General features: G+C 40.7%; 1 pseudogene; it reads right to left on the bottom strand.

Annotated features, from left to right (window-relative positions):
* Window positions 1-9,740, bottom strand: part of LOC138167969 (gasdermin-D-like) — a 49,076-nt pseudogene that overhangs the window by 19,970 nt on the left and 19,366 nt on the right.

Raw genomic sequence — 9,740 nt, 5'->3', positions numbered from 1 at the left:
CCTCACTTGGTCATGATTTGGGTTCTCCAGGGCTCAGAGCGAGTGCAAATAGCAATTGTTTCTCTTTTGGCAAGAAACCTTGAGGGTCTTTCCTTCCCAGACTGAATTCCTTTTCTTTTGAGAGGTAAAAGAGGCCATATTTTTGCTTCATTTCTTATTTATCCTTAATCACTGAATGCCTCAGTCAAACTGTGATCTGAGAAAGACCTTAGCTTAAAAAAGGCCAAAATCTCACACTGAATCTAAGACCATCTCCATTTGTCCTGCTCTATATCTTGCCAGTTGACTCAGACGGCTTTGGAGGAGAGAGTGAAGCTGGTGACTTTGTGGAGCCCTCCTTCACTTAAATCCAATTCACTTGCAAGTCATGGCATCACCTTCCTGATGTCATTGTCTTCATCGAACAGGAAAGATAAGCAACAATTGCCCAGTGTTGTGATGAGGATCACATGAGAGATAATATTTGGAAAGTGCCTGGCACATAGTAGATGCTATATAAATGCTAAATGATGATGATGGTGTCAGTGGAGGCACTGGAACCTTTTTTGCATGGGAATGATACAGTTACACCTGAGTTTTAGGAAAATTACTTTGGCATTCATAGGGAGGATGTATTGGGGAGAGACCTGATGTATGAAAATCAGTTAAGAGGATGGTGATGAGGGCTGTGTGGGAGTAGTGAGAAGGGGACAGATAACAGAGAGGGAGGATTAACGAGACTTGACAACTGCTTAGATAAGAGAGATAAGGATGAGGGAAGAGTGGAGGATGGTTTTCAGGATTGAGCTTGGATTCTAGAAGGATGGTGGTGGTATCCTTAAAAAACAATAGCAAAGTTAGGAAGAGGGATGGGTTTGGAGAGAAAGACATTGAATTCTGTGTTTGAGTTATCATGAATTTCTGATATCCATATGATACCACCTTTATAATCCCTCAGACATCTCCTGTCCTTTCTTCTGATACTGACCCCACTTCAATACAGTCCCTCATCTTTTCACTCTTGGACTCCTGCAATATCCTGCTGGTGGGTTTGCCTGCTGTAATGGGAATGCAAATTTAAAGATCTTCCCTGCCCCTAGGCTAAAGTGCACCTGGAGCCTGGGGTGGGAGGCTTGTTTTTCAGTAGATACTTCTTGATTGGCCAGTGAGTCAATAAGGTTGTTACATTCTCTGAGCCAGGAGAAGGCTATATAAGCCCTGATGTGTAGCTTTGTTTTGGGGGCTGATCTGGATTCTGGGAAGCCGTTGTCCAGAGCCCCGGCTTTGAAAAACCCAGATATTGAAACCCAGATGTTGTTTGGTATGGATGTAATGGTTGGACAGTTTGGAAAGCTGTCTACTTGATGTGTTTCTGTCTTGATAATTCTGCCTGTATACTTTGAAGTTCGGGGTGCTGACCTTTTTCTCCTGAACGAGGTAAAGGATATATGTCTGACTGATTAAAGTAAGCTTGTTAACCCATTTTGAGTTGCTTTCCTTTGTCAAAGCAGATCCAAGAACCTGTATTGGCAGCAAACCTTGAGGACGCTTGGGGTGCTTGCTGCTACACCTGCCTAAATGTCTCCCCACTTGAATTCAGCCTCCATTCAGCAGTGACCTCCATTCAACTGTCACCTTCCTGCTCAATAAATTCCGGTGGCTCCCTATCACCACCAGGATCAAATTTAAAATGATCTCTTTGACATTCAAAGCTTTTACAACCAATCTTCTCCCTTGCCTTTCCAGTCTTTTTATATCATATTCCCTGCCTTTTAGTACTCTTTGATATAGTGACAATAGCCTCCTTGCCTCTGGGTATTTTCTCTGGCCTTCTCTCATCCTTGGAATGCCACCTTTCCTGGTCTCCACCAATTGCCTTCTCTGTTTCCCTTGAAGTTCAAACCAAAATTCCCATCTTCTACTTGATACCTTTCTAAACCCCTCTTAATTAAAATGCTATTAATTATGGCTTGTTTTTCTTTGCTTGTTTCTCCCAGTAGATTGTGACCTCTTTGAGGGCAGGGACTGTCTTCTGCCTCTTTTTGCTTCCTTAGGGTTTAGGAGAGTGTCTGGCACAGAATAATCACTATCTATTTGACTATCCAGTGTAAAATTCTAGGCTAGGGTTGGTTATAGGGTTATAGGACTCATAAGCATAGAGATGAACCATAGGAGGTAATGAAATCACTGAGAGTATACAGAAAGAAGAGGGCCAAAGCAAGAACAGTGGAGTATTTCCATGGATAGGTTTTGGTGCTTTATGATGTTCTAGTAAAAGTGACTGAAGAGTGGCTAGACAGGTAGAGAAGAAACAAGGCATAGCAATTTCATGAAAACTCAGAGAGGACAGTGGATGTAGGAGGAGATGGTGGTCGATATTGCCAAATGCTACAGAGGTTTAGAAGGATGAGATCTAAGAAATGTCATTGGACTAGGCAATTAAGAGATCATTGGTAACTTTGGACAACCATTTCAGGTGAGTGATGAGGGTAGAAGCCAGATTGCAAAGAATTGAGACAGTGAAGGCCATGTATGGAGAAAGCTTTTTCAAGCTGTTTGGCTATGATGGAAGAGAGATACAGGCTTATAGCAGGATGGAAATGGTGGGGATTTCAAGAAATGGGGAAGATCTGAGTGTGCTTGTATGCAGAAGGGAAGGAATCTAGATAGATAAAGAGAGATTGAAAATCAGAAGTAAAGAAGTGCATTCTCCAAGAAGAGACAGGAAAGCATATTATCCACAAGTTGTGAAGAGCTTTGAATGTCAAAACAGAGGACTTTATAGTTGATCTTAGAAGTTATAGGGAGTCAGTGGAATTTATTGAGTAGGGAATGACATGGTCAGACCTGTGTTTTAGGAAGATCACTTTGGAAGCTGTGTGTAGGATGGAATGGAAAGGTGAGAAATTTGAGGCAAGTGATGGAAATTATATTTGTATTCAGGTGGTTCAGGTAAGATGTCACGACTTGAACTAAGATAATGACTCAGTGGTGAGAAAGTAGTGAATGTGAGATGTTGTCAGAAGGGGACAGATACAAGACGTTGTGGAGGTAGAATCTATCAGATTTGCAAAGTGATTTAATATGGGGGAAAGAGAGAGACTAAAGCGTGAAAACAAAGTTACAAACCTAGATGACTAGAAGGAGAGTGGTGTCCTTGAGAGAAATAGTAAAATTAGGAAGAGGGGGTGGGTTTAGGAGGAAGAGGAATTTAGATTTTGACTTACTGAGTTTGAGATATCTATGGGATATCCAGTTCAAGAGGTCTAATAGGAAGTTGGTGATGGGGATTGGAGCTCAGGGGAGATACTAGGACTAGATATACAGATCTGATAGTTATCTTTATAGAGATATTAATTAAATCATGGGAGCTGATGAGAAACCACATTGGGTCAGTGAGGAAGGGTTGAGAACAATTGGGGAATGCTGTGGTCCATCCCCAATCGGGATGTGGTCCTAATGTTTCTTGTCCTTGGGGAGTACAGGAAGGAAAGATTTAGGAGGAGAGATCAACTTTCTTCTTTTTGATGATGGACTTTTGTAGGGAATCAGTGCCATATGAAGGAGAGATGGCTGACTGGGAATCACAGGAATGGGCTATGCCAATGCATTGGGTAAGTGTATGGCTTTGGGTAAGTCACTTCCCTTTATGGACCTTAGCTTCTCCATCACTGAAAGGAAGAGGTGTAATTACCTGTCTCCTTATAGGGATAATGTGCGGATTTAAGGTGTTTTTGTTTATGTTTATGTTGTTCAAAGAAAAGTTTAATCTAGAATCCCAAGCACTTCTTATATAAGAGTTGAAAGGGTGCTGTTTTCTGAGTTAGTCTATTCCTCTCCCCCCTCCCCCAGTCATATCTTTCTTACCTTTCAGAGCTCCAAGGAGATAGAGGAATACTCCTGCTAGTTTCTGCACAAGCTGTCCATTCTGATCTTGAAGGTTATGTGGTATGTCATCTGTCATGCCCTCCATCTTCTGCGGGGGTACCCCAATGTACAAACTCTGTTCTAGCTATAGAGGAGAGATGTAAAGGAAGCTGAATGATAAGAATGACGTCTTCCTGTACAATCCAGTCCCTTGTGCTAGTAGCCAGGCTGCCTCCCAATGACACTGTTCCCTGGGGAAACCTGGAATCAACACATCTGGGAGAGATCCTGAGCCCCAGGGCAAACCCTGGAGGGGTTTGTTTCTACCACCCCAGTCAGCAAGTGAAAAGTGGGAGGAGGAGACCCATGGATTCATATATAATCATTGTGGGGATATTTTCCCTTCTTTTTCCCTTTCCCTGTTGGAGTCCCTGGGAAAATAAAGAGATTGTCCCCAAGGAATATGCAAGGTGACAGGTAGAGCTGGTTGATGGGAGACTGAAGAGAGCAAAGAAGGGGAAGGGCCTACAGGGAGACTGTGGAAGAAACCAGGGGAGAAAAACCATTGAGAATTTCTTCTCTTCCTTTTATACTAGAGAGTAAGGCATAGAAATAATAAAAAACTCTAAGAGACTTACCCTAAAAACTTATGAAATTGGGGGACCAGGCTACCATAAAGGTGACTGAACAAAGGACTCCTGGTCAATCACTTATACCACAAAGCAAGAGAGAGAAAGAGGTATCACCCCTTGTAACACCAATGGAATACCCACAGCAGCTGCATACAAATTTACAGGGTAGATATGCAAAATGTAATAAACTCTCTTCCTCAAAGGCAAAACCAAAATATTTATTTGGAACAGCGCTATTAGGATACCCAGGAAGTAATATTTAGCAAGATAATCATCACTAATCCAGGCAGGACAGACATTTTGGGCCTTCTTTCTGTTAGTCCTCTCAACAAACAAATTCCCCTAGGCAAATTCCTCCCTCAGCCCACTCACACTTCTCTCTGCCTCTCTGCTCTTTTTGTAAGCTCCTTCCATTCTGAGTTCCATGTGACCCAGACTTCATGTGATTCAGGCTTCATGTGATCATAGCTATTAGCTGGGCCAGAGCTCAAAGACCTGTTAATGGGCAGGGAAGTATTCCTATTACATTAACATTACACATCTCAAGTAGCAAAACCAAGACAGGATTTGTAGGACCTCAGAGGAGGCTAACTATTCCATACTGTGACTCTGGGAATATATACTCATCTCTGAAATTGGGGGTGGGGGAGCGAATCAATCCCATTTGATGCCACCCCTTACCCCTTACTCAGTTGATTTTGTCACAGAAAGCCTAGAATAACCACTCACATTAATGAGATGTTAAACGAATGGCAAAAGATATCTCTTTACATTCTGTTCCCTTTAAAGTAAACACACATCTGTAAGTTAGGAGGGGAACAAAGAATATCTTTGAGGATTTAAGTAGCTAGATTTTGGATGACTTTAGCAGTTTAAGTTGGAGACTTTTGTAAAACAGAGCTGCCTATAGAGGAACCCCCTGCAGGTGTGAAAAAGCTATTTCCTCTTCTCCCCTCTAAGTTATATAGCACTGAATGGGAGCTACTAGAACACTTCAGACCAACATGGATATAGAGAGACATTCACCAATGGAGGAAGCACCTTCAAGTAGCATAGCCCTTGGTAGCAGAGAAGAGAGATTATGGAGAGGAGCAGACCCTAAGAACTCAGCTCAGCAACCCACCCATCAGAGATGCTACACCCAAGGGATGTGTATGTGAAGATGCTAGAGAGTGAAGGCCCTACAGTACCTGGAATTTTGTGTATCCCACATGTGCTTTACTACCATTGTCCTCTAAGTTTGAGCCCAATCTTGTCATGGACACTTTGTATATTTGTGGGAGACTGCACCTAAGGTTTAATTGGGTAATATTTTGTTATCTAGTGTTCTTGCTGTGCCATATGCTATACTATATTCTATGCCTCTGCTATAAGATAAAGAAGTCTACAGGCTGATTATAACTGAGAAGCACACCAGTGGGGGCTTGTAAACTACATAGTTAGGAATTTAGTCCTGCAAGGTTAACCCTAGAACCTGAGGTGGTAGCCACCCTATGGGGATCCAACCAACTCTCAAAAATGAGTACAAGTTGAAGAAGTAATAAACAAAGGTTGTTACACAAGGATTTGGTTTTTTATCTATTTTAATAAAATTTTATTCTGCAATAATGAGAATTACCTGATTTCAATGTGTTATGTCAGGTTCAGTATCTTTGAGGGTTAACAAGCATATATTCCCTAGGTGGGAGCTATATATCAAGAGAGTGACAAAATACCTCAACAAGTACTGGATCCTTCATGTTATGAGAAAGTCTTATAAAAAGATCAAATGTAAAAAAGTAACATTGGTAAGGAACAGAGAGATCATCTGGTCCAACCACTTCATTGTATGAAGGAGGAAACTGAGGCCCAGAGAGGAAAAGATGGCACACCATGACCTAGTGGATGAACTAGGGCTTAACCTTAGGTCCTTGGATTCCATGTCCAGGATTCTCTACTGCACCATCTTTTCAAATGAGGTAATAAATTTCTAGATCCTGTGCATGGAGGAATGAACTGTGGATGGAAATTTAAAGTGGAAATCAAGATAACTCAAAAGAGGAGGAAGGCATTTCAGTAGGAAAAAAGGGAGTCAAACAGTTGCTTTTAGATATGGTTAAGCAATTGAAGATCTGTTTGGAAGATGTTGATCTTCATAAAGGACACATTTTGCCAAGAGCAAATGGAGTCATTTTAACATAGCACTTTTTGTGCCAATGAAAACAGTAAAAGAACTGACCAATGATGGGAAATTAATAGGTCACGTCCAGTTATTGTGGAGTTGGCTGTGGAAGTAGAAAAATATGGAGGCTCCAGTCACTGAATGAGGAGCCAAAGGGTTTGAATGACTCCCTAAGAATGACCAAACAGTTAGACTAGAAGAGTTTTTTGGAAATGTGGGGATAAAATTCTATCTCCATCCCTCCTCTTAGTCCCTAGGAGACTCCAAGTAAGGGTTTTGCATCCATCAACTTTAAAAACAAAGAACAATTAAACAAAGCTACAGGTTCTCAATCATCTTGCAGAAGAAGGGACAGGAAACAGTGAAGTTTTCAGAGGTGACACGAAAGAAGTCCATATTTACTTTAACACAAATCTATGTAGTGTTGTTAAAGAAGGAATTGTACATAAATGAGGAAAGTAGTAGAAACAGAACAAGGAATCAAAAATGACTCCTGGATCAATGGACATTTAGTTACTATTAGTCATGTATCCTCCACTGACATCTTCTGAGATCTCATTGTAATAAAACTGATAGCTAGCACTTAAATTTTACACAGTGCTCTGCAAATTTTATCTATTTCTCACAATCACTCTATGAGATAGGTGCTATTATTATTATCACCATTTTATGGATGAAGAAACTAAGGATGAGAAGGGATAAATGACTTGCCCAAGGTAACACAGGAGTGTGTGAGGCAAAATCTGGTCAGGTCTTCCTGTTTCCAAGTCCATCTCTTCATCTACTGTGCCACCTAGCTGGGTTATAAAGGAGAGTTTCTGAGGCTTAGCTAGCAGAGAATCAGGTCCTGTAGCCCCTATCAGGTTGGAAAAGCTTGGAGTACAGGTCTGGTGACCAGCTGGTGTCATTTGCCCAAGGACAAGCCTTGCTAAGTTCAGAGAGCATCATCATCTGTTTGGCATCAGTTGAAGAATTTTGGGGGCCCCAACAACTCATGAAACTGTCCACTAGTTTCTCTGCTCTGTGTCAGTAGAAAGAATCCATGTACAGCTCTTTTTGTGGATCCTTTTTCTTAAGCTATTCAAGTTTGGTCAGTCATAGTTTCTATATGTTTTTTCTATATGTTTATGTCACTAGATGGTAACTTCCATGAGGAGCTTTTCTTATTTCATTATTAATTACTAATCAATTAATTCTTATTTAATTCTTATATCTCTTCTACCACTGAATACAGTACTCTGCACACAGCAGTTGCTCAATGTTTGCTTAACTGAATTTGATTTCTTAAGTAAGCTTAAGACAAAGGGTAGCATTAAGGGGCTTGGACTCAGATAATTCAGATATCCAAAGGCCCCCATCTGAGAAAAGGAAGAAACAAGAATGATAGGAAGCATTGGGTTCCCCTGAAGAAATCAGAAAGGGGATGCAGGTCATTCCTGGGAAAGAATGAGTCAGAGAGAGATAAATTCAAATCCAGACTCAGATACAGATTAGCTGTGTAACCCTGGGCAAACCCCCTAACCTCTGTCTGCCTAAATTTTCCCATCTGTAAAATGGAGATCATAATAGGACCTACATCCCAGGGATGTTGCGAGGATCACAAGAGATCAAACTGTTTGTAAAGTTCTTTGGAAATCTCAAAGTGGGAGCTGCTATTCTTATAAATGGTGATGTGTTTGCTATGTGTGTGTCTTACTCGTATTGTACTGGGAATGTCCACTCACTCCTCCCACAGACATGGTGGGAGAGTGTGCCATATGTTTGTAAATAAAACATTGTACTGTTTTTATGTTATCTTGATTCCTTTGCTCTGAGCTAATTATGTCCAGTGGCTGACTCTTAAGTCTCAGCTGGAGGGGAGGGAGGATGACCTATAACTGAGGGAGTGTGGACTCCCATGGTAACCCCTAGACCTGAGGGGGAAGCTACTGTCTGGTGATATTGCTCACAGGGGATATTACATTAGAATGAAATACACTTGTCCCTAGTATCTATAGATAAGGCTTTTGTAAAAAGGAGAGCACAGGAACAATAGTTCCCAGGGGTTACCAAATGCTTTACTAGCAATAGTCCTTTGCTTTGTATCAAGTATTATCATTCCTTTCCTTCTTCTTTTTACTTCAAAGTAATAATAATAATCATAATAATAATTGATACCACCACAACCCTCAATAATGGAAGCCTATAAGGTATAGTAACTGGACAGCCAGCCACGAAGAAAGACCTTGGTACATGTCAATGAATAATGCTGGCTGTGTGACCCTGGGTAAATCATATACCCTCTCAGTGTCCCATGCAGGGTTCTAAGACTCTAAGCTAATGAGTTAGATTGCTTTGGAAGGGGGAGGTCCCCTGCCAAAAGATCCTTCAACTGATGATATCCCAGGACCAAAAATATAAAGAATAATAGCTGACATTTATAAAGGGCTCTAAAGTCTGCAGAGAGCTTGCATATTTGAGCCTCAAATCACCCCTGTGAAGTTGGTGCAATTATTATCTCCATTTTCAAAATAAGGAAATTGAAGATCACTGAGTTGAAATGACCTGCCTGGGGGGATTACACAGCAGCTTGGAGCCAGGACTGGGATTACAAGTCTAGTTTTCCCAGTCTAGGATTTTTCCTTTTACACCATGCAGAATAGACTTTTTGTATTTCCTTGTTAAGATAACTCCCTTACTGAAATTGAATAGGGAATGACTGAAGAAACTGTGTTATACAACTATATAAATGTAAGTGAATACTACTGTGTTGCAGGATATGAAGAAACGACGATTTGAAAGAAATGGGAAGCCTCATATGAACAGAATTAGAAGAATAATTTAGACAATAGCATTAATATTATAAAAGCTAACATTTATGAATGACTGAAGAATTCCATCAACTGAATACTTAACCATGATTCCAGAAGACAGCTAAAGAAGAACATTGCCTAGCTCCTGACAAAAAGTGACGGACCAATGTGCAAAATGAGAAATGCATTTTTGGATGTGATGTGATCAATAGAGACATTTCTTTTGTTTCACTGTACTTATGTGATATAGGGTTTCTTAGCTTTTTTCTCTTCACTCCTTTTTTATTTAGTTTCTTTCTCTTTCTTTCC

The sequence above is a fragment of the Petaurus breviceps genome, unplaced genomic scaffold, assembly GCF_028583685.1.
Source record: "Petaurus breviceps papuanus isolate PSGF00001 unplaced genomic scaffold, PetGlider_PUasm1.0 339, whole genome shotgun sequence".
Classification (NCBI taxonomy): Eukaryota; Metazoa; Chordata; class Mammalia; order Diprotodontia; family Petauridae; genus Petaurus; species Petaurus breviceps.
This window is presented reverse-complemented; position numbering and strand designations above follow the sequence as displayed.